Source organism: Opisthocomus hoazin, chromosome 2 (genome assembly GCF_030867145.1).
Source record: "Opisthocomus hoazin isolate bOpiHoa1 chromosome 2, bOpiHoa1.hap1, whole genome shotgun sequence".
NCBI classification, from domain to species: domain Eukaryota; kingdom Metazoa; phylum Chordata; class Aves; order Opisthocomiformes; family Opisthocomidae; genus Opisthocomus; species Opisthocomus hoazin.
Genome location: NC_134415.1, coordinates 116,890,772 through 116,914,227, shown reverse-complemented (window position 1 = coordinate 116,914,227; position 23,456 = coordinate 116,890,772). Strand labels below are relative to the sequence as shown.

The 23,456-nt window shown below is 37.8% G+C and overlaps 1 long non-coding RNA gene across 1 annotated transcript; it reads right to left on the bottom strand.

The window, feature by feature from the left end:
- Positions 1–5,437: 5,437 nt before the first annotated feature.
- LOC142360621 (uncharacterized) lies at positions 5,438–22,874 on the bottom strand. Its single transcript, XR_012763265.1, has 3 exons — positions 22,802–22,874; positions 6,837–6,884; positions 5,438–5,771 (listed from the first exon to the last, which is right to left on the bottom strand). It is a non-coding gene; the product is annotated as an uncharacterized LOC142360621 (long non-coding RNA).
- Between the last annotated feature and the right edge of the window lie 582 nt (positions 22,875–23,456).

The window sequence follows — 23,456 nt, the reverse complement described above, 5'->3', positions numbered from 1 at the left end:
ATGCAAGGAACAAAGAAATCTATTAAAATTCTGAATTAGGAAAAAGATGACATGTCTATCTACAGTATATGTACTCACCAAAAGTGTTCCCTCAAAAAAACCCCATATTATTACCTTGATCCTCATTTAACCAATTTTTACACCCCTGCAACATACTATTCTTGATTTATACTATCATAAATCAGGGAAGAATTGGGACAAGCTATTTCAAAAGTCTGTGGTAGTAGCTGAAGAGTCCATTAATTTCAGCTTGGTAGATGCATTTAAAAATAACGTTTAATAGAATGTGACTCATCAAATTAAACTTGTTTATAACAGAGGTTGTTTTTGAACACTAGATTGACACTAAGTCACTAAGAAAGACCAAGATGCTAGAGAACAAGCTATAGATACGCTGGCTTAGCCAGCACAGACTTGTTTAAAAAGAAGGGTTTGATCCAGTTATTTATTCTAACTAATTCACTCATCTGTTTTTTTCCTAGAAACATCTTCCACTTACATTTTGGGAATCTATTTAGAAATGTTTTCCCACAAAATAAGTTTTATTATGTAAGTGCTAGTTTAAAGTGTAACTATAACATTCTCAGCTGATGCAAATTGCTACAGCTCCTTAGACTTGCACGAATCATCATAAGTTCACATGTAGGTTAGGTATCACAGGCATTGAAAGTGTAAAACCTTACATAAGTGTTAACTATTTTATTTTACTACTGTTATTATTCCTACAGGAGCTGCCTCCATGAAAACCAGTTACTATAAGAATATTGACAACACCAACTCATCTGACCAGCATGTTCTTTCATTCCCATTGCAACTAAAACACCCTTAAAGGAAAGTTACTATCAGCTGTAAAAATAATATATGCTTTTATAGAAAGGAAGCTGTTAAATAGACACATTTCACAAACACCTGACAGATATACGTGGTATAGCATTCACACTTCAAGAGAACTGAGGGAAAGTATTGTTGAAAAATGTGTCTTTGTTAAACTACTATGGCATCGCAGAGTCCTGCCAAACTCTCAGAACAACAAGATTTTTGGTTTTATTTGTCATTGGTAAAAAAGGCAAGTGAAAAAAGAATTATGCTGTGTTTCAAAAATTACTTTTCCACAACATGAATTTCCCAAAACACATTCACTTCTGAAGGGACGGTTGCTTAGCTAGTCTCAGTCTTCAAAGGCATACTACGAGGTGGTATAATTGCCACACACAAATGATTTTTTTAAATTTTTATTTTCAGAGGAAGGGACTGTTCACATGGTCTGCATCTTTCCTTACAAACATGAAGTAACCTCAGATATGTGCAATACTGATGTTGCAGTCAAGGTGCTATATCCAAGTTAGAGGGTGTTTAATATCCTGTAAGCAGTGTCACCTCCAGAGCTGAAGGCAGAAGAAAACATCAGTCTACAGGCAGAAGTCTTGGAATTGCTCTGATTTGTGGACTGTTATATTTAGCCTGATATTGTCCATTTGAAACCCGGATGACTGCTGAAATCTGTAAGTTTTGCCAGCCTCTTTATCACCACAGTCTTTCAGAAGAAGGAAAGAACTATGCAGTGTTCTTTCTGTAGGAAAATGTTTCTTTCTGTAGGAAATGTGACTCTGTGAACAGAGCAGGACATTTCACTGGATATGGTATTGAGTTGTTCCATCTGACTAAAATAAGTGTTCAGATTAAGCCCACGGTTTGCCTAATGGCTAAAAGAAAAGCAGAATTCTCCTCACTCCTCTGTAACATAATGATGTAAATCACACTATTTGAGGAAGAAGTGCGGTGCTTATCCCATAAGTCCTATTAAAGGAGAATTGTTTCTATGTTATATTGTGAATTCTTCTTTTTTGAATCTCCTAAGCATAGAAAAAGGTAAAAACTGGAGCTTTCTATTGATTTCAGCAAGAGACACCATAATTCTCTGAAGACAGGACTTGGCTGTTTGTCTTTGAAAAGCTGAAGCTTTGGAAAGTGCTTAACAGTTCCAGTCCTCCTATTTTTCAGCCAGCTTTATTGCTGTTAGCAAAAGACCCTTGCTGTGGCCGGATAATGTCTAGTACAGGTGCCTGAATGGAGGGTGTATCAGAGCTCAGAGCACCAAGTGACATCCTACCGAGGCATTATTTCTGGACTGTCAATGAAGCTGAAAGCTCCTGAGGAATTCTGAAGTGGGCCACTACTAAAGGCTGATCAAAAGGGTTCGGAAATCAAGCAATTGCCTCTAATTGGATCCTTACAGCACTTATGGAGAGAATTCTTTCAGAAATCCACTTTTAGAAGGCGGCATGTAGAAAATTTCAAATGCTGTGTAACTAGAGTACCAGTAATTAAAATTGGACTACCATTCATGGTATACCTTAGAGATGACTGATTCTCTGAATGTTCAGAAAGGCCCTTTTCATCCGTACCAAATAATACCTGAGCCTGGGACATCCTACCCTCTCTATTTTCACAGTCAGCCCTACTATTCTTATCTTCTGTATGTTAGCAAAGCCTGCTCATGTGATCAGGAATAGTGTGAAGTATTTAGTCCATGTTTAGATCAGTATAGTTCTTCTAAGGGCTGTGAGGAAAAAAAATGATCCCTTGAATTTAAAACTCCCTTGGCAGTGGGCTGAAACTGGTGGCAGGTTAGAGCATGGCTGTGCATTTGCAATGTTACTTTTGGATGGCACCTGCGCTGTTGAACGTGTCTGCCCTGCCACGGAGAAGATTGACATGACAGTTAGAGGCAAGTATCAATTAGCTGAAATCAGAGTGCTCATTCTCATGCAAATTATGGACTGTGAACACAAGAAACAAACTCAGACTAACATCTGTCTTATAACACCTACAAAAGATTTCTGCTTTCGTGTCTCAAGGCTGTCTTGGGTTAGCCATAAATCGTATTTTGACAGGGTTTAATAAAATACAAATTATGGAACTAGTGAGTCATGCTTAGCATTTCCATCAGGCAAATTCAAATGGGTGTACATTTTAACTGAGCTGTAAATAGATTAAATTGCAAACCTAATCCTCTGAACTTTTGTAGCTTTACAGATTTTGGAGGAATATGATCTTGCATTCAGAATTCATTCCTAAAGTGATGCTGAGCATGACTGTGTAACATGTTTGTTACGAGCCAGGATTAGAGGGATTTACCCAATATTATATCAGCTACTGTATGTGTTTTAGACATGTGTACATAGGTGTTTTCTGTCACTTTCATTCACCAGCTAAGACCTATAAACAAAAGGAGCCAAAATGCTCTTTAACCCCTCTGTAGCATGCCACTAGATTCAGATACATCTTGCTGAACCACAAGTGCACAGCCAAGGCGTTTATACTGGGAGAGGAGCTGCTGTAAGCTTCCTCTGGAGTCAAGGGGACAGGCAGCTCCGGCCCACAACTTGCCTTGGGAGAATGCTCTGCTGGAGATAGCTGCACCTCCCTGCTGTGTCTGCGCTGAGAGGGAAGCCTCAAAGCAACTGCACTCCTCCGCTTCGCGCCTCAGCTAAATGCTTTATTCTTGGCTGACGTGCTGTGATTCTGCTCTCCTTTCTATCTTATAGAATGGATTTTGCTGTCAAAAACACAATTGACTTTCTGCAGCAAAATATTAGGGAAATAAAGTGTGAAATCTTAAGGGGAAAAGAATAGATGAAAAGGAAAAAAAAAGTTCATAAGTCCAAATATTTTGATCAAAAGCCTGCATGAAAAAGCACAACATGGAAAATTTTTGCGAAATGTTCTGAGTGAATCTGGAAGGAATCTTGTCTTTGCTTTCTCTTTCTCTCTCTTTTCTTCTGGTTTTTTCCTTTTTTGTTTTTTTAATTCTCTCTTGGGCTAAGTACTACATATTGCTCATGCAGTTTAAGTAATAAAGAACTAAGGAGGGGGGAAATATTAAAATTAAAGCTAGTTCAACTGGATTTACTTTCATCAGAAAACACTTTCACATCATGAACCCCCTCCTGAAAACTGTGTAGAAGTGCCCAGGTAACCAAGCACCTTAATGGACCAATGTACTTCTGTAGTTGTACATATAAACAATGTTGAATTACTCCAATTCTTTGCTATAGCCTAATCTTTGAAGGTTAGCCTAATTCCCTTCATACGTGGTTTTCAGACAACTTCTCCAGATATGCACTAAGCTGAAAAAAAATTGTATAATTGTTTTACCGGTGAAGTCCTAGAGCAAGTGGTATGCATGATTTATCATGTATTTCCAGAAATAAGAGGTATGTCTGGTCTGCAGTTTACACACACGTCCTGTATTCAGCCTGTCAACTCTCAATGGAAAAAGGCATCCATTTCACGGATTCCTCAGAAGTGAGCTTTTGCCTGTTTTTACCACCCCATTTCATTGATTATGAGGAGCTTATTAGCAGACTGAAAGTATAACATTATTTTTAAGTCATGGAATGAAAATTTTATGTCTGCAGAAGACTGAGCTGCTTTAAATCTAGAGTTCTCAGTAATAAGAGAACTGTTAATAAGATTAGTGTACCAAAAAAAAATGCAAATTCAAACTAACATTGTATGTTTTCAGACTAACAAGTATTTTCAGTGATTCATTCTCGTTTCATCTTTTTTAAAAATATCACTTCAGATAATTCATTAAACAATGAATAAAAATTTAATTTTTGTTATATTTCTTGACAAATTCTGAGCAGGCCTGAAACAGTGAAGTATTGCAGAAAGAACATGTGCATCCTTTCTTAAGGCAGAAGAAAATATGTCTGTAAAGATTTTACTTACATTTTTGAACTTGCTGCCATTGTATTTATTTCATTTTACAACGCAGAGAGAAATAATAAAAAATATATTAGAAAAAGCTGTTGCAGAACGTAAGTTTGCTGCTTTGGGATAAATGAGTAACAGCTACATAACTGTCATCACACAGTCACTTTTAAGCCTTCTTTCATGGTATACAGCTGTGGTTTTGGGCTATGCAATTAATTAGAGGGTGAAATCAAAGTCATGTATCTTTCTTCTCTTGTGTGATTTTTACTCCCTGTCTTTATATGGCTATTGTGCCCTTCTAATTATACTAGATGCAATTAAATTGCATCTTCCCAACCAACATTTCCATATTCCTGTCAAAAAATATACACACAGTCAAAGAAAAACATATTAATAAGTGAAAGGCATTAGCGTCACTTGCGGATAAAAGGAAGGAAGTCCTTAAGAAACTGCTACTCTTCATGGTCCACAGCACAACCATGAACACTACTGTCATTCTAGGAAAAGGGGAGATATAGTAAGACAATTCTTTGCCATTTAGGATGAGATTTTCAAAAGTTTCCTATGTCTAGCAGGATCTTCATTTAGGTGCGTTGAGTTCAAAATAGCTTAATTTAGATCCACAAATGTGTGTAGTTCTAATACTTACATTTAAAAAATCAATACTCAACATTTTTTCTTCTAGTTTTTTTTAATAAAAGTGTGGTGTTATTGATTTCACAGTTATTCTTAATTGATTCTTACAAGTCTGAAGTTGAACACTTGACACTAACTCTGAAATGACCTTCTGCACGTTTTGTGGATATGATCAAGAGAGTCAACATGTTATTCTAGGAACAGGCAGAACAAAGGATAATTAATGATCCTCTGGACAGATCTGCTGATACTTACTTTGCCACAAATGCAACTAGGGCCCTGAAAGAGGCTGAAGGATATAAAGCAGTTCTTGTAGTAATATCTGCCCCTTAGTCACACCAGTTTTGATTTCCATAGCTTTTGCAGATGTCCACAATCCCACTGTAAACTTTTGTTTCAACCAGAACTCCAAACTGAGGAAAGAAAATTCATTTAAGAGTAATATATTTTTTCTGCATTTCACAAAATACTGCTGGACTTACAAATATAGTGTCAATTATGTTTTGTCTGTCTTACATAGTAGAAAAAAAGGATCCGTGAAAAAGATATACATTTCCAAAGCAAAATTATTTTAATCCTTAAATCATTCCTTGTGTATTCAGCCCAACTAGAAGTATTAGACTACATGCTCCCAGGAATATCAGACAACCTGATTTCTCTAAGAGCTTCTTTTCTTCTCCTGCAGCTAATAAGTCTGTGATAGTCTTACATCTAGTCACAGAAAAATTTCTCAAAGTCTTGCTATCAGTATCAAAACCTTCATCATCATGCGATCAGAAGTAGGTACTCATAACCTCATTGAAATCTCTATCTGAGGCACCAGTCACATAGTGGTATCACATTTCTCCTAGAGACCTGCCTTCCACATGTAAAAAACATGAGCATAGTGAGGCAGAAACCCCTGTGTTCCATCACAACAAAATTCCTCCTTTTACCTTGGAGGGCGTGATACATCTCATTCTAAAACAGATCAGAATTTTGCCTCTAAGTGTCTCTTTTTCTCCAATAAATATAAAGAGTACCTCAATAAATAGATGAAATGCAGACATCTGTGTAGAAAACAATTAAATTTACATGAAACGAAATTTCACCCTAAGGGTCTATAATTAAAGTGCAATTATATTACTAAGTTACATGGACAGGATCTCACCCACTGTCTTTAAACTACTGTTGTTGCTATTATTTACTTTCAGTGAGCTAGAACAAGCAGATTTGAATCAAGGTTGACATCTCATTATACTTGGTCTCATACAACCACTGTCTCAAAGCAAGAGACTTTCAGTTTAAGACTGAATATGAATAAGTAGAACACACAGAAGGGGGAAAGTGAAAAAGTACAATATCAACAACATGTGGATATATATATTAACCATGAATTCCCGTGCTTAAGTAGAAGTCATCATTTATTTTCTCCATGACGAATCACCACAAATCATAAATACAAAAATTGAGAGATACTCACAATCTCTGAGTCTTACCTGGACAACATGTCCTTCTGGCATGATGGAAAAATCAGTTCAAGAAGCCTTTTGAGAAAGAAGATATAAACTTTACACAAGAGAAGAGCTGAGAGTATTAATGACAAATAATAGAAGGCACATTTTGCAAAGAACAAAAGTACATTGAACAAAATTGTTTCAAAATCCTTATTTTGTATTTTTTTTCTTCTGTTTTCCTGGTTTGTTTTTGCCAATTCTAGTCTCAAGTAATGAAAAGAAAAAACATATTTAGAATTATATCTCTTTTTGTCACTATGTATCATGGTAAAATATTATCAGTTGTTACAGCTAGACTACTAGTAGTATCCAAACTACGCAGTTTAAAGTCAGCTGGATTTGCTGTGACTGCAGATTGTCTTGACTTGTGCTTCTGGGAGGACTGAGTAGTTTGCTAAAATGGAGCCCAGATGGGTATGGAGAGAGAAAGGTGGATGTACCCAGAGTTGATGAAATACACCTTTCTGTATGTTCTTACAAAACCTGTTTCAATATTAAAAACCATGAATGGAAACAATAAAAAGTGAAGAGGAAAACAGACTTCCAAATAGGAATAGATGAAAGAAAAATGTATTACAGATTGATCAAAAAAACAGGAGGCCCCCAAACAGCCTTTTGGGTATGCTGTGAAAAACACCTACCAGGAAATATGTGATAGCATATAGTCAGGTGGATGATAAAACCTTTCAAACACAATATCTGCAAGGGTCGAGATACCAAAATCTGCTGGAAGAAACTGGTGAGATGCAGACACAGACCATGTTTGGAAAAGCACCAGATGTACCTTACAAGTTTCCAGGCTCTTTTAAGTGATGAACTTGTGTGGTTTTCCTTTTGTCTTTTTTTTTTCTTCCAAAGGATGATTAGTTTCCAGGAATTAACAAAGTGTGCTAAAGTATTATGTGCATGCAAAGACATTGTTAAGTGCTGCATATGAATGAGTCTGTCATCAATTATATTTCAAGCAATTACTTTGATATCATCTTTCCTTTGTTTACAGTAGGATACCATGAATAAGGAAGTCCCTCAGGAAAAAGGATTTGGGGAGGGGAGAGGACATAGGAAGAAAAGGCTCTGAAAACAATATTTGGCTTGAAGCTTTTTCTAAGAAAAAAAATGAATCATGCGCAAAGTTTTTAGTGCAACAAAAGAAATCTTGTTTGCTGGCCAAAAAGGTTTGTTATAGCAATGACAGGAAACAGGAGAAAAAGAGGTGTGATCCAAGAGATTTTAAGAATTTAAAAAAAAATGCAAGTCTACAGAGTTTGAGGTAGCTTTGCCTAGTATGTATGTGGGTTTTTTTCCATGGTGGAGATGTTTTCTTTGGGTAGCTGAAAAAGTAATAATTGGTTCCATGTTTAGCAGTGCTTTGGCTTTAGCTTCATTTCTTGAATGCAAGGAAAAAGGAATGTAGATCACAGTCACGCTTTTCCTTTTTTTTTTTTTTTGGTAACAGTCTGAAGAATGAAAGCATGATTCATTTCATAACAAGGAAATGATGCTGCAGCTACATGTAGAGCAGGAGTTCTTGAACTGCACTTGTTTAGGTCCCACCATGAGCCATCGAGGAGGAGCACACCTACACTGGGAGGGCTGGATGTCTCTGCTGTGCTCAGGGAACAGAGGTGCTGGGAGATAAACCAGGCTGGGACTGGACTCTGGATTGCAGCAAATTAGCCCATGGAGACAACTGCAATGTGTGGTGCAAAGATAAGTGAGTAGTGCTGCAAGACCCAGCCTGGGACCAGACTGACACCTCTTAGATGTGAGAGGAGGTAGGCTGTGTGGTGGTGGCAGTGCTTTCTCCCGGCTACCCAGTGTGTTCCACCAACCCTCCCCTGTGGACATGGCAGTGGCTGTCTGTACTGTGTTAAAGCAGGAGGAAGCTTCCAGCTTTGTGGAGCAGCATTAGGTGTTATACAGCCTTAATACATTTTCTGCAGACCAGCACAGATGCAGGAGCTGCTGACCTTATCAAGATATAGAACAGCTCATCCACCATTCTGGTACGTCTAAGATGCTGCTAGTGATACATCTCGAAGAGAACCTCCTCTTTAAAAGTCAAACTTTAAAATTATAAAACATGATTAATAATTTTATTTATTTAATAATCATATAAAAATTATAAAACAGATCAATAATTTTTATGAATTGGCCCACCCAGCCATCCACAGTACAATGACATTAATCATGTTGGATCCATTGAAACCAAACTTGCCTAGTGATAAACCAGCATTCATAGGGCAATTTTTGTAAGACTGTGGCATTTGCATGAGAGTTGGGACCTAAGGATGTGACCAGGGTCTCAGGGCTTCCTCCTGACTCGATGTAGTCAAAGACCCTGAAAAGCCAGAATCAGACCTCTAATGTCCAGCCAACCCATAATTGCAGCAAGCAAAAAAAATCTTTAAGAAAAACATAGTTCCTTGTTTAACGTAAAAGTACAAATGTGTGAATGGAAACTGATACTAGAATCTTACAGAAAGAGTTTGCAAGCTAAAACCAGCCACTTGCTGAAACAGGATTTTAATATCCTTTAAAAGTTACAGTTCGTAATCAGAATATTGTCCTTATATAGCACTATCAAAATCCTTTTTTATGGTCTTTTTTTTGTCTCTCTAGTCATAGAAAATATGGGCTTTACCATCTAAGTGCACTTTCTTGACTTAATTATGAAATCGCAATTTAAGAAAACAATATTCTTTGTGCTCTGCCGGTCTCCCCTATGAGGAACGCAGGCTGCTGCAGTAGGTTTGTTTATGTACCATGCTTACACTAGACTGTAGTTCCCACGTGCCTCGCTAGCTCAATTTTCATTGCCCCTGGCTCTGTTTTATTATTTACCTTGCTTCTGAAGTTCCTTGTAAGGAGATTAGAAGCCTTTACCAAAAAATACAGTGAGTTTGGAGCTCATTTTAAATGCAGTTATTCACCCTGCAAAGGAAGGATGAGTAGCTTGGTGACTGAGTCACAAAACTGGCTTTAATGCCTCCCTCCTGACTCTGGCCAGGCTGCTACAGAGCCACAACAGGCACATGGGCCATTTTACACCTAGAGCAGAACGAAGGCAGAATAACAAGGCAATGGAGGAAATGGCAAAGAAGCGTAGTGAGCAAGAAAGCACTTGAAGTATTTGAACCTCTCTATAGAGGGATTATAAAATGGATATGTAGCCTTGAACAGGATCCCAAAATGACTGAAGAACCTGAGACACGACTGAGGGTAGGAATGAAAATCTGTCCTTCAGCCACCGACGTGACATGAGGGGACATCTGCCAGCTCAGGAGGGAGTCCAAAGCCCAGGAAAATAATCAAAGCAGTAATAAAATCTCATTCAGAAGCTCATTTTAAGTTAACTTTTTTCACTGCGGCTATATTTTAGAACAAAAGCCATCTTTCCCACATTTCAGTGCGCAGATGCCCTCCCCCAGCCCCCTTTACAGCATACTAAGCAAAGTGGGCAGGTGGAGTCTTTTGAGCTAATGACAGACCAAAATCATCATCTAGCAACTGGTGGTGCCTAATAGATGCCTGCAGATGCCTAATTAACATTCATAAAGCACTTGAATCCCTTAGATGAAGTCAGTATACAGTAAAAGCGTAAATTATCATTATTATGGGTAGTAACTGCTTCAGAAAACAATTATGACTATTTTAAAAAAAATGTTTTATTATTCTTTTTGCTAAAAGAGAATTGAGTAAATACCGAATGAGAAAGCTTTTTTTCCTACACATTAATTATTGTACTCATGTAAATAGCAACAAATCCATATTAAAAGGTGCTCAGGAGTCTCAGGAGTTTGGATTTCTAACAAAATCTAAGATTCCATTTAAATCTGACAGAAATCTGGACAATCAACAGTCATTAATGTTTTTACAATTTTAAAGCAGACTATTCAATCATGCTACAGAGCTGCTAAGAGCATTCTGCGTCCTTTCCTCGTCCCTGACCCTTTAACTGCTTTGCATCTGGATATTTAAATACTTCGCACAGCTGTGTCTTGCAGACTTCGCCTTCTCCATCTGCTTGTTTGTTTTCTTCATTTTATTTTTCAGGCTGCTATTTTGTATAAGCAAAATTATCCTTTTATGTCTCCTCTGCCTCTGTTGTTTCTTCTAGATATTGTAAACTGCAGCGTCTGTGGTACTTCTCCCGTTATAGATTTATATTCTGCTAGGTAGTGTGGGATAAAGATAAGAATCCTCAATAGAACATGAGGCTGATGCCCTAGTCTGACACATAAATCCCCAAAGCTTTTTGCTGAAATTTTCTACAGAGTATCCTCTTGGTGTATAAATGACTTCTGTTGATTTTTTACAAGTATATATCACAGGTCAACAGAAAAATGGAAGACAAGCCACTAGCCAATTGCCAGAACAAAGTTACTCTTCACATTAGCAAGTGTGACACTTTTTTTGTCAGATAATCTGAATACTTTGACAGTAAATCTTCCTAAAAAATGGGTGCATAACCTAAGAAATGTAGCAATTCAGATTTGATATTTAAAGCATTTCTGTGTCTTCGGGTCAGCATGTTTGCAGAATGAAAGGATGTGTCCTGACCTTTTTATCTCTGAAGGGTGGGAAGTAGCTTCAGATGCAAAGATTTGTCTCTCATATCCTAGACATAAACTGGGCCAAGTTTTCAAGATTTATCTCCTAGCTATTTCTGGATTACTGAGCTTTGCTTACTCTGAATCACTCCATAAAGGAAGTTAAAAATTAATGCAACTGCTTAGATATATACTTAAATATGAGCTCAGCTTTCAGCACAAAACAATGTTCTTTGCTTAGTTGGGACGGTCTGAGAAAAAAAAAATACAAAACTGTTTTGGTGTGTTCAGTTCTAGGAATCTGTTAATGACTTCTGAACAGAACACATGGATGCCTCTGTTAGGTCAGGATCCTGGCTTTCTTACCAGATATCAGAAGTAGATATAATAGGACAAAACATAGGGGTCACATACTGAAGACCCATGTTGCTTATAATATCCTACAGCTTTTGTATGCATTAATGCATCCCGAATCCTTTGTTCCCTGGGCATGTTATCCTGTACAGAGCCCTATCTACGTGAAACAAATTGCAAGATCAGAATCTTGCCTGCTTAAAGAAATCTCTCAGATTACCTTAAAATTTCATTTGTCAGGTTTTGTAATTGCTGTTATATCCTGTTGAATTGTGAAACATCAAGAGCAAGGCAGCAAAACATGCCCTACTGAACAGAAGATTAGAAAATGGGAATCACCAGAATCTAATACTAGATGACCTTGGGCAGAGGAAGGGGAAAGAAAGTAAAGCCAAATTTTCATAGTAGCTTTGCTCTTTGACACAGTTTGCATTCAATTTGCAGGTGGTGCATGGTACTTCTAGCTCCCCTTGGCTCCAGGGAAGTCTTAGAAATGGTAGGAGTTGCTGCCTGAGCCTCACAGGGAAATCTAACCATATCCAGGTAAATTCCCAGTAGTTCTGTAAATAATGAGCACACCTAACCTTGATAAAGAAACTTCAAAGAAAAAAACAGCATAAAGCTTAAGGTGAGTGTCTACACTTTGGGGTATCTGATTCACATCTTCTTTACTCATCAGTTCTAAATTCACAGATTTTAGAGAAAAGACCATTCAAATGCCTAATCTTCTCCTGTTTATCACAGATGCCTAACATTTACCCAAGTTACCCCTGAACTGAGCTCAGCAATTTGTATTTGATGGCAGAAGGTGATTTTATTGTGCGCCACCATTCATCAGCTCCCCCAATGTCAGTATTGTAGCCTACTGTGTACTAATTTTAATTAGGCCATGGCTGTCTTAAAAGTTGTTGCTGATTTGTAATTTTGCAGTTGTGCTTAGGAATCCCACTTGTTGACCATTTTGCTTTCAGCATTCAAAAGTGCAACAGGAACTTATTCCCTGCCTCCCACAGAATAATAAAATAATTCACTTGGGAACAGTAAACTCCCCTTGCTTTCTTATAGTACTCCAAAGGCTAAAGCTTTGGTTGGAAAACTACTAACGGTTTATTATTGCTAATGCTAATTAAAGAAAAATGAAAGATTCAACACAATTTTTTAGGGAAAGCTTACCATAATGAAGAGCTGAGGTCTTGTTCGTAATTTCAACAGTAAAAGGAGAGGAAATGTGATAACTCGCTGACCGCCCTAAGGACTGAGGCACCTGGAAGATTTCGTATTCCCATTTCAGCAAGTGTCAACAGAAACCCTGAATGTGACTCTTGCTGTATTTACCTGGCAGATTTGTCAGTTATTCTGAAGTGCACTGATTTATGTACCCATAATAATAGGACTTTAGGAGCTATGTGTGTTTCATTGCTTGAGGCCATCGGTGTGTAAGACAGCAAATGTTGGCTTTAGGGCTCCTGGTTCAAAAAGCCAAAGTCATATCATGTAAAAGGCTGATTCTATACTATCTCATTCAACTGGCTCAAATTTGTTCAAAAATAGCTGAAGCGTTAACTTCATACCAACAAATTTTTGTACCACAGTAGGTATTGTTCATCTTCACCATTCCATCTTAATACCAGAGCTGATATCATTTGTTCTCCTGTCTTTGGAAAAAAGCTTAATGCCAAAATAAACTCTAGTGTGTATACTCTGGCTAATGTGACAGAAGTACAGCCATCTGATCACAGCCAAGCTGGATAACATTTGTTTCATACAGGAATGATTTTGCTATTGATCACTAACAAACATAGTACTTGTGACAGCAGAACTGCAGTGTAACTTGCCACACTTGGAGGAAGGCTTTATGAATAGTCTTCTATACTATCTCTTGACACAGCATCTTTTGTCCTGATCAGTAGTGCTATGAACAACTCTAAGGTGTATAGAAATCCTCCCTGCCCCAGCTGAAATATCCTTTCCTTCAAAACTGACTGCAGCTGTTAGTGTCCTCCACCCAAACGACCAAGGCATACACTTAACCTCAAACTGACAAAAGGAAATAGTTTCATACCTGACAAGGGGGTAGTTTTTCATTTCCCCCACCCAAATACCGCATGGGAAATGTGTTAGATGGGTAGAGTTTGAAACACAGCCCAAATAATCCCATGGCTGCTCTAGAAGCCAAAACATCCTACGGTGTGTTTACACCATGTCCTCTTGATGAACATGTCCTGGGTGAGGCTGACTTTGTTTTCCACTTTCCAAAGTTATCTGTGTGTCATTCCCACAGAATTATATGAAAAAGTTTTCCAGTTTTTATGGACTTCTTTGTAAGAAACTGCTTTTACCTACAACAAAAGAACAGTTTTGTTTCTTAACAGCACCGAGAATAAGCCAAAATGCACTAATTTCTCCTCACTTGTAAAACATTTAACATATTGCTACCCACACCCTGTAATTTCAAGACTCCTAGGATTTATATTTTAAAAGCATAATTGAAACTTCTTGGCAAGGGACCTATGACTTCCAGTCAAAACGGTTATAGAAGAAAAATTCTTTGTCTTCATGTAAAAGAAATCCTGCCTAAATTAAAAGCAGTTGATATTAGCTCTTTTTCCACTATAATAATATCTACCATTAAGATGACAGCTAAAATACAAGGTATTCTTGCATTTCAGGGGACTATGAGAGGAAAAAGGGTTGGTGGGGCTATTTTAGTGATGCCAAGCTGAACTCATAATATATTTTGTCAAAACAACTGTTTGCTCATCTACACATGGAAATGTCTTTTTAATTTAGAATTCATTCAAGATCTCATGCCTTAACACACCATATCATAACTCAATGCCTAATCTAGCACAGGAAAGAAAGTGCATATGTTCATGTTGTGTGTGGTGTACTGCAACCATAGTTTTCTTAAGATTTAAAAATCATTTAGATTAAATAAATTCATCTATATTATCTGATTGGTACTTTCAAGAAAAGTGGGTGTGGGAGTGTTGTTGAGGTTCAGTACCTTTTTATGCTCTATACAAAAGCTATGTAAAAGTTCTAGAGAGAAGCAGGTCTCCAGATCATACCAATGTAGAGGGCACCCAGCCTCCTGTCGAATGCAGATACTCACATAGTGTCAGTGAAGAACAATATCCTGAAACTAAATTTTAGCAAAATAGATCTGAAGACAGCGAGACAGGTTCGAACATTCTGAGGAATCATCAAACACCATAGCCTGAGCTTAAAGGTATGTCTGTGCTTTCTGGACTCTTAACCTTGTATCTGCCTAAAGAGCTCCTAGAAACTCGCTGTACCCATGTTGCACCATCTCTTTTTCCAGCAGTTTCTGCCAGGGAGAAGGATACACCCCAGTCAAACATCCTTGGCCTCCAGTGCCACGGACTTGGGGCAGCAGCAATCCTCTTTTCTCTTCGGAGCGGAGTCACGGGATTCTATAACCACTGCCTGGCTCAGCGTTTAGCTACTGCCTGGAGCAACGAGAATGCATCTCTCTGCCCTCCTCTGTCAGTGAAAGTCCCCCTCTAATAACACCTGACCCACAGTAATCACCATTTCATACTACACAGACAACAAATTGTTCTGATTTTGCTTGCAAGCCAATATTTTGTTTTCTACATGTTTCATCAGCTCACAGGGAGAAACAAAAGCTTAATGTTGACGGTAGTTCATTTCCTGCTCAGCACTGCTGCCCATAGGCCAGAGACTGATGGCAGGTCTACAATACTAGATCAAAATGAAAGGCCAGCTCTGAATTTCAATTGTTCAAATTAGGGTTGAAAAAATGGGCACTCCCTGCTAGGATCTGCATTAACAAGTATACAATTACATTGATGCAATGGTAGTTATCAAAGAAAAATGTGAGATTCATGAAGGGAACAAAATTTGCTCAGCAGTTTACCCAGAGTTAGGAAATCCTATTGCAAAGGAGACGAGAATGATCACTAATCTTGGTCTGTTCATAATAGTTCTCATATATTAACAGTCCCTTACAGTAGGTAAATGAGAGATGAACTTACAGGAGACAAGAAAAAAATGTTGACGTTATGCTTATGAAAAGGCAAATGGAGAATTGTGATTGTTGTTATGAACTTTTTTTATGCTTTCCTCATCTGTGCAGTCTTGTCTGTAGTTGAACTCTCAGACTTCTAGGGAAGAGAAACTGTTAATTCATCAAAGAGCTCTCGTTGCTCTAGTTCCTGCATAATGCTCAGAAAAAGCAGCCTTAATTCCTTTAACAGAAATAAAAACAAATAAATGTGTATTAGTAGTGTAGCATTGGAAGAGACTTCAAAGATCCAGTAGTTTATCTGCTTGCTTTGACGAAGAATTAAATGTACCTAGGCTATCCATGACAAGTCTTTCTAGCCCATTCCTAAGATAAAGTTATCTTTTCAGGAGAGAAGTGGGATTCTTCAGTTAGTTTTTGAAAACTGCCTCGCTGCTTAACTCTTCTTATATTTAGAAAGTGTTTCCAATATCCATGTGGATAGGAGAAACAAAGGGAAATTTTAATTATGACAAAATGTTGATTTATTTTTTTGATCGCATACCTACGTATGACACATGCTAATAAGAGAAAGAGAGCCCTAAGTCTCAGCAGGATAGCTCTGGAGAAAAAGCATTTTTTATCTGTACCATCACAATACTTCTGATGTCAGTGCCTAGTTTCACATGTGGCTATCAAATATTGAGTTGCTTTTAAGTAGCTCTGAAGTAAAAATCCATGAAACCTATGTTGGTGAGGAACACCGTAAAAAGTTATGAGTATTGGCCCTCCTATCCTTCACCAAAATTTTAATGAATAAAGCTTTCATGCGTAAAGTTTTTTCCTGAGGACAACATCATTTGTGTGATTTTCACAGTAAAGACAATTTTTTATTTTGCTAATATGGATAGTGCGTCCCAGTCCATCATTTTGTGGTTGCTAACATCTACCCTTGATATTGTAACATGAAAGAATATCACAATGTAAAAGTTTCTTTATGGTGTTTTCTTTTCTTTTTCTTTTATACGCAGGTATATTGGAAAACATTCTGTGGAACAACCTACTGTGGTATAGTATTTTGCTTTTATTCCTTGGAGTTCATTGAACGTAAACATGTATGTCCTACAGTTTGGAGGATATTGTATGTAATTTCGGTTTAGCAATACCCAGTATCGTGTGTTGACAGATAGGACTGTTACAGTTTGGAGGATATTGTATGTAATTTCGGTTTAGCGATACCCAGTATCGTGTGTTGACAGATAGGAAAACTACGTCTATGCTGCAATTAGGACATAGGCTTGGTGCACATACAGGTGTAACTGGGCTAGCTCCAGTCTTCTGATCACCTGCTTTGTTCCTGTACTGATGGCAGAAAACCCACCAGAACATTGGTTTATGCTTGCACACAAACCTGAATACTTGCTTGGCAGCTGCATTCTACAGCATGCAGTTTTAAATTCAAACTAGCTTGGTATGTGCTACATGTGTTACAATCACACTTCAGTCTGAAGCCTCCATATATCCTGAACTGAAGCAGCAATGCACACTTCACATTCAGAAATGGTCTTCCAGCTCTGCCCATCTGTGGGGCAGATGTGCAACACTTTTCTCACAGCTATCGCAAAAACAGTTTCAGACCAATCTTCCTGTTGTGTTTCTTCTCATCGACCCATTTCCAGATCTCGCTGCTGGCAGCAGTCATATTGCATGTTTGGTTTAATAGCTTTGCACCCCTGATTTAATCCATCCCTTATGTGCGCACACGTTCCCCCAGGCTCTCTTGGCAAAGTCGCTAAGGTGCACACAAGTGAACAGGGAGGAAGATGACAACCGTGGCAATGAAATGAAATAATGAAATGAAATGAAATGAAATGAAATGAAATGAAATGAAATGAAAGTGCACCTACCGAAATGAGAAAGTGATGCAACCCATTTTAGGAGCATGTGGGCAGATTTTGTCAAAAACAACCTCATAGTCCCTTCACCACTATGACAACACAAACACACACCCTATTGCACCGATAATCTGGAATTGACTACACGTTAATTGCAAGTAAAACATAAAGGTCTTAATGTACTTTGCTGTGTGCATTCGCTTAACCACTTTCTTCCCCAAAAAGCTACTATTTTATAACATGATGGAATTGCTTTAGAGAAGAAAACACAATGTGGTGCTCTACCATCATATAAGATGTGAGTTTTAAATAAATTTTTTTGGTCTTTTTTTCACAATCATCTCATTAAAAAAGTCATCCAGTCCTCCACACAGCTATCAGACTTCACTTTGACACATGATGCTGCTGGATGGAGATGACTCGTCACACAAATCTGTGGCCCTTCCAGCAAACAATACCTGCCACACAGCGCCCAGTGACAGCACAGACTGGAAAGGAGAGTAGGGCAGGGGTGGGATGAAGCAGGAGACTCTCAATGTATTATCATTTAACAGCAGAAAAAGTGCTGCTTTTTCTGAAAACATTTTAGTCAGAGCACTGCACATCATTGTGCTACAAACTACCCTGCTGCTCTCTCTGTGGCTGTAAAAGGCCATGGGAACCCATGGAGAAGGGCTCTAATTTATCTCACCGTTGTTAAGTGCATTTCACCTGACACATGTCCTCAGATCTTCTGGTGAAAGTAATTATAAAAGTGAAATCTATGGTAATATATTATAACAAGTACTTGTTTTCCTCCTCAGTACAGTGCAGCTCTAGTCTGGGAATATCGGGTGCCATTTTTGTATAAGTATCTTGTTACTTTGTTGCTGCTAATAATAATAATTAAAAAATATCGGTTGTCAATATTAATAAAACTATTTAAGAGTCTGCTCTTTGTCTTGTGAAGAAATAAAACTTCATGAAAAAGAAATTTCTTTATGGTAATCTTTTGCTAACCTGACTTGTAGATTTTTGTTATGTGAAATACACTTTTCACCCCACTTTGAATAAATAATTTTTTTCATTTATTGTACCGTCAAGGACAAGTCTAGTAACTGCAGATACACTAAATGAGAGTAATTATTGGTATTTCACAGATATCCATTACAGCGCAGCTAGCATTTGCATGTTGTATCCTGTTTGATGAGAACTCAGCAGAGTGGTATTTGCTAATGTTATTACTTCTACGTTCAAAAGAAAGTGAAATGGGTCAAGATTCAGGAACTGTAACCATAGTAATGGGTAGCAGGATTCCAGCATTTAAAGGAGAACTGTTAAATTTTAAAGGGGATTCAAAATGGGAAAGATATAGAAAGAACATAAAAGACCATAGCCTGCCAGTAATGTCAAAGGACCCAAACTTGTTCCTGGTGAAATTACCTAAGCTCCTGTCAACTTCTCAGAAAGAAGAGCAGAGCTTAGTCTCACAATTAAACACCTTTCCTTATAAATTCAGATTTCTGGAGAGGATTCTTCTGTGCTTGACAATCCAAGGAGTCCCAGCCAGGAACAAAGCTCCATTCCCTGGTTCTGGCCTTTCCATATGCCAGAACAGAAGAATGTGTGCTCCATTTTAAACAGTTAAAGACAGCCTTTGCCAAATGCAATAAAGCTGTTTGTAGACTGAAACTTTGAGATTTTCAGCATGTATTTTTTCTCTTTTACCAATAAGCAAACATTGCACAACTCTTGAAGAAAAGCCATGTTCCATATTTTCCAAGAAATTTAAGAATCACATAGTTTAACTGTATTTTATTCCCATCATATCAGTTTCCAGGTAATGAAAGTGTATGATCTCACACCACACTACATGAGATTCAAATTCTGTCCTCACACCTATGCAGTACTCACAACTTCAGTAACGTTATATAAATACAGTTCAGAGCAGAGTTTGATCTAAGATGCTAATATTTCAGTCGCCTCCCCTTTGACACTTATTGGAATCTAAATTTTAGACAGCCAGACAGCCAGTCTCAATTTTTTTCTGATGTCTATAATTATTTTTAACTCTTAGATTATTATTTACTTGTTAATCAAATTGAATTTATTTTTTTTTCAATATCACTTAGAAACTAACAGATATGTTTTAACCTGAACAATGGTGCCTGTGTTCTCCAATCTTATTTTCAGCATGCTTTCTTACCTTCCGTTTCAGCTTCTTACACTTCACCAGCTACTAAGGGTGCAATTACTTTCAGTGAATTTTCTGTGTTAGAAAGTCAGAGGGTTAGTCAAAATTAGCCATCTAAATTCTCCCTATCAGTGGAGAGAAGCAGTAAGGGCAATAGACCTATCTTTTCTCTCTGACTACAACAGGAGTCTAGACAAAGAGCTTACAATAGGCAGCTAACTTTTAAACAGGTAACGCTGGATGAGATAATTAACAAATAATGAAAATAAATGGTTGCTAACCTCCCAGGGTGCTGCAGATGTTAACTAAGCAACAAAAGTGCTTTGAGAATGCTGAAATACATGTATAATACTGTTTGGCTGTTCCTATTTCTTCTGGCTCTTTTAAATATGTGTCCCATTTTCAAGTTAATTCATTAGAAATGACGTATGACTATGTGGTGATTACCTTCCACTTGCTTTCTTGCTCATAGGCAAAACCCCACAACTAGGAAATTTAGTGATAAAATTCAGGCTTCTGCCAGAAATACTAGGTTTCTAATCTTCCAAGGGAAACTATGGTGTCAGAGGACTGCTGGTCTGCCCATCTCTGCCTTATGTTAATGTCTTAAAAGTCTCTTTTGCTTCTTTTATTCTTAAGCAGCTCCCTGGCTGGCCTCTGGGTACATGATTATTGTTCTCTGAGAGGCATTACAATTACTTTTGCCTTTCTGTGCTTATGCTTGTAGCTCTGTGACTCCCCTCTGCATGATTGTGTAGCTTCCCAAGCCTTGTACCATCCCTTCTGGCCCCAAGCTGCTTCAGAGCCTCATCACCTTTCTGCAATATTCTCTGTTTTATGTGCATTCTCCAAAAATCAATGATATCTACATCTGTACAGCTCTCTGCATATCCATTACACCCTCTTCGCAGTTCAGTTTCTCCCCCAGCACTGCAGGAGAAGGATGTGATCTTCCGTAAGCATAAGGAACCAAAGGGGAACTGTTAAGCAGAGAAGGAAATTCTGCTTCTGCAGAGAAAGACAAAGGCTTACTGGCCTTACATCTTCTCACAGTTGAAGTGAGAGAGCTGTTGTTTTACGATATGACAAAACAACGTGAACCTCGATCAACCAGATGTGATATGTGGCTGCGGCTTGGTGAAGTACTTTTATATGCCAAATGCATTTGCTCACACAGTAGGATAAAATGTAATGTTGAGATGTTCTTTCAAAGCTTCATCTACCACTAAAATTCACCTCGCTCTGTAACCCCTTATAGTCAATCAGCAATCAGCTTGGGTGCAGGAGGTAAAACTGAAATAAGAAAGCAGACAATCAGATGCAGTACACACTTGCGTGCACACACAGACACACAGACATACAATGGCAAGCCTTGCAGAAGCATGTAGTCAGAGGTTTGTTTTTCAGAAGGACAAAGAGTGATTGCTATAAAATATTATTTTGGATTTCCTTAGAGCTCCCCTTTGCAAATCATGATGGACTGAAATAAAATGTCAACTACAGTTTGTTAATTTTATATGATTTACTCCCGATGTCTGAATGTGAAAACCCGCCAGAAAAAAAATGCTTTATAAAACATTAGTGATTTTTATTACCATTAATGTTCTAGAAATGGAGTTTTTTGGTACTTATCCCTCCGGAATGTTTGTGATGAGCTGCCAGGACAGTGACTGCCACATGTCTTACAGTAATGAGGAAAGTAAATCAATTACTAATAAACTGTTAGCCTGTTTGAGACTCAGAATGTTTTCTAAAGGAGAAAAAAGATTCTTTATAATCATTACCATACTGTAATTTTAAAAAAAAGTCACAATTTGTAACTGCATTAAATGATTCTACAAAGAGGACTGAATTTAAAAGAGCTGCAACAATTTATACAATGTTTGGTATAACAAGAGACTCCTGTCATAGGATGAATATTTCTTTTTAATGTAAATGTGCTATAGAACACAGCACTGCTTGAAAATAACATCACCAATTTAAGAGGAAATGAAAACCGTTGTATCTGCCTGAAACTACCAAGTTCTAATTTGAATCATGCAAACTGAGAGCTGAGCAGATATCGACAATTGGCCCTCCTCTTGAAGAACAAAATAAATTGAGAAGTGTTCATTAAAAGGGTTAACAGACTTTAGCGAGCATCAAGAGACGGAGAGTGGGAATGTAATGATATCACCGCTGTAAGCACCACCATCAGTGCTGGGGTGTACAATGCACTAATATGGGTTTCTGATAATAAGAGCCTCAGCAAACTTCCTGCAATACAATATGCAGTAACACAGAATACAGTTTTAGAAAATGTCCTGACATCAGTTAGAAAGTGCTTAGGCCTTTTCTTTAATCAGATAATGATTGTCAGGATAACACACTATGGTTAGCCAACACTTAACGTCCTGAAATATCACTGTAAACATTTGTCAATATTTTCTTTTCAGAAAGAGACTGGATCTTTCTAGTGACACATTTGTCAGGAATGTCAGTTTGAATCTTTCCTATGACCCCAACACAGAGATATTCAGATTTACTAATGGACTCCTAGGAATAACTATGAAAATAACTGTTACCCTCTTTGAGGGGAATAAGGAGAAAGAGCATGCCCTGTACTTATTTTGAAACTACAGATCTGCAACTGTCTGTATTGCCAGCTTCATCTTAAAATTGGAAAAGGTGGCACTAGTTGTAGCAGATTAGAAGAATATCTGTCCCACTTACATCTGGCTCAGAATTAGCTCTGAGATGAGCTGCACAGTAGGTCAGGAGTAGCAGAAGGTCAAGTAAAATGGGAGGGAAACTTTACTGGAATTTCAGATTCCGTACTAATGAGTTTGGAGAATTTGCAGGCTGAGATACTCTCTGCAAAGGAAGCCATATAGACGCAGAGCATAGCCATCAATCTAGATTTATTTTTGTATTTCCTGCTGGCTGGTTGTTAGAGTTCTTAATTCATTTTTTCCCATGTTTTCAGTGAAGAGTGAACTTACCAGAATGAATGATAAAATCCTCATCTTGAAAAGCTCTTTTATCCTGGATTCACGGAGTATTGTACTGTATGCTGCAATACCAGATGTTTATTAGATGTTTAGGGTGCAGTGGGTTTTTTTAATTATTATTTTGTTAATATAATTAGATGCAAAGTCAGTAACAGAAGGCTCTTTTCTCAATGGTAGCCAAATATAGCAACAGTTCAACAACAATTCCACTCTAAATGCTCTGTTTTGCCTTTATTCCTGAATAACCATTTTCACTGCAGTGTGTGTAGCTCAGTGGATGTATGGTTTTGAGGACATATGTATCATTTCATCCAAAAACCTGTGAGTGTCTTTCCAAAAATAATGTTGCACCTGCACTAAAAAGGCATTTGACCAACACCAAAAAATTTTTGGTGATCTTTCCTTTGATAAATTCTAGTTCCCTATTTTTTGGAGCATGGGCTTGAAATAGGATAGAAAAGCACCTTTTTGTAAGATATGTCTCCTTTCTGTTTCCATCAGAAACAAGCCATGCTACTCCGTAGGTTATAAGTCAGTCTCTGAGAAAAGTCAAGGCACTGCCCAAAAAGCAGGGCAGCTGCCTTTCCTGTGCCTTCAGCCCTCTCTCCAGTTGAAGGCAAACTCTGGGGGAGAGGAAACGGCTGCC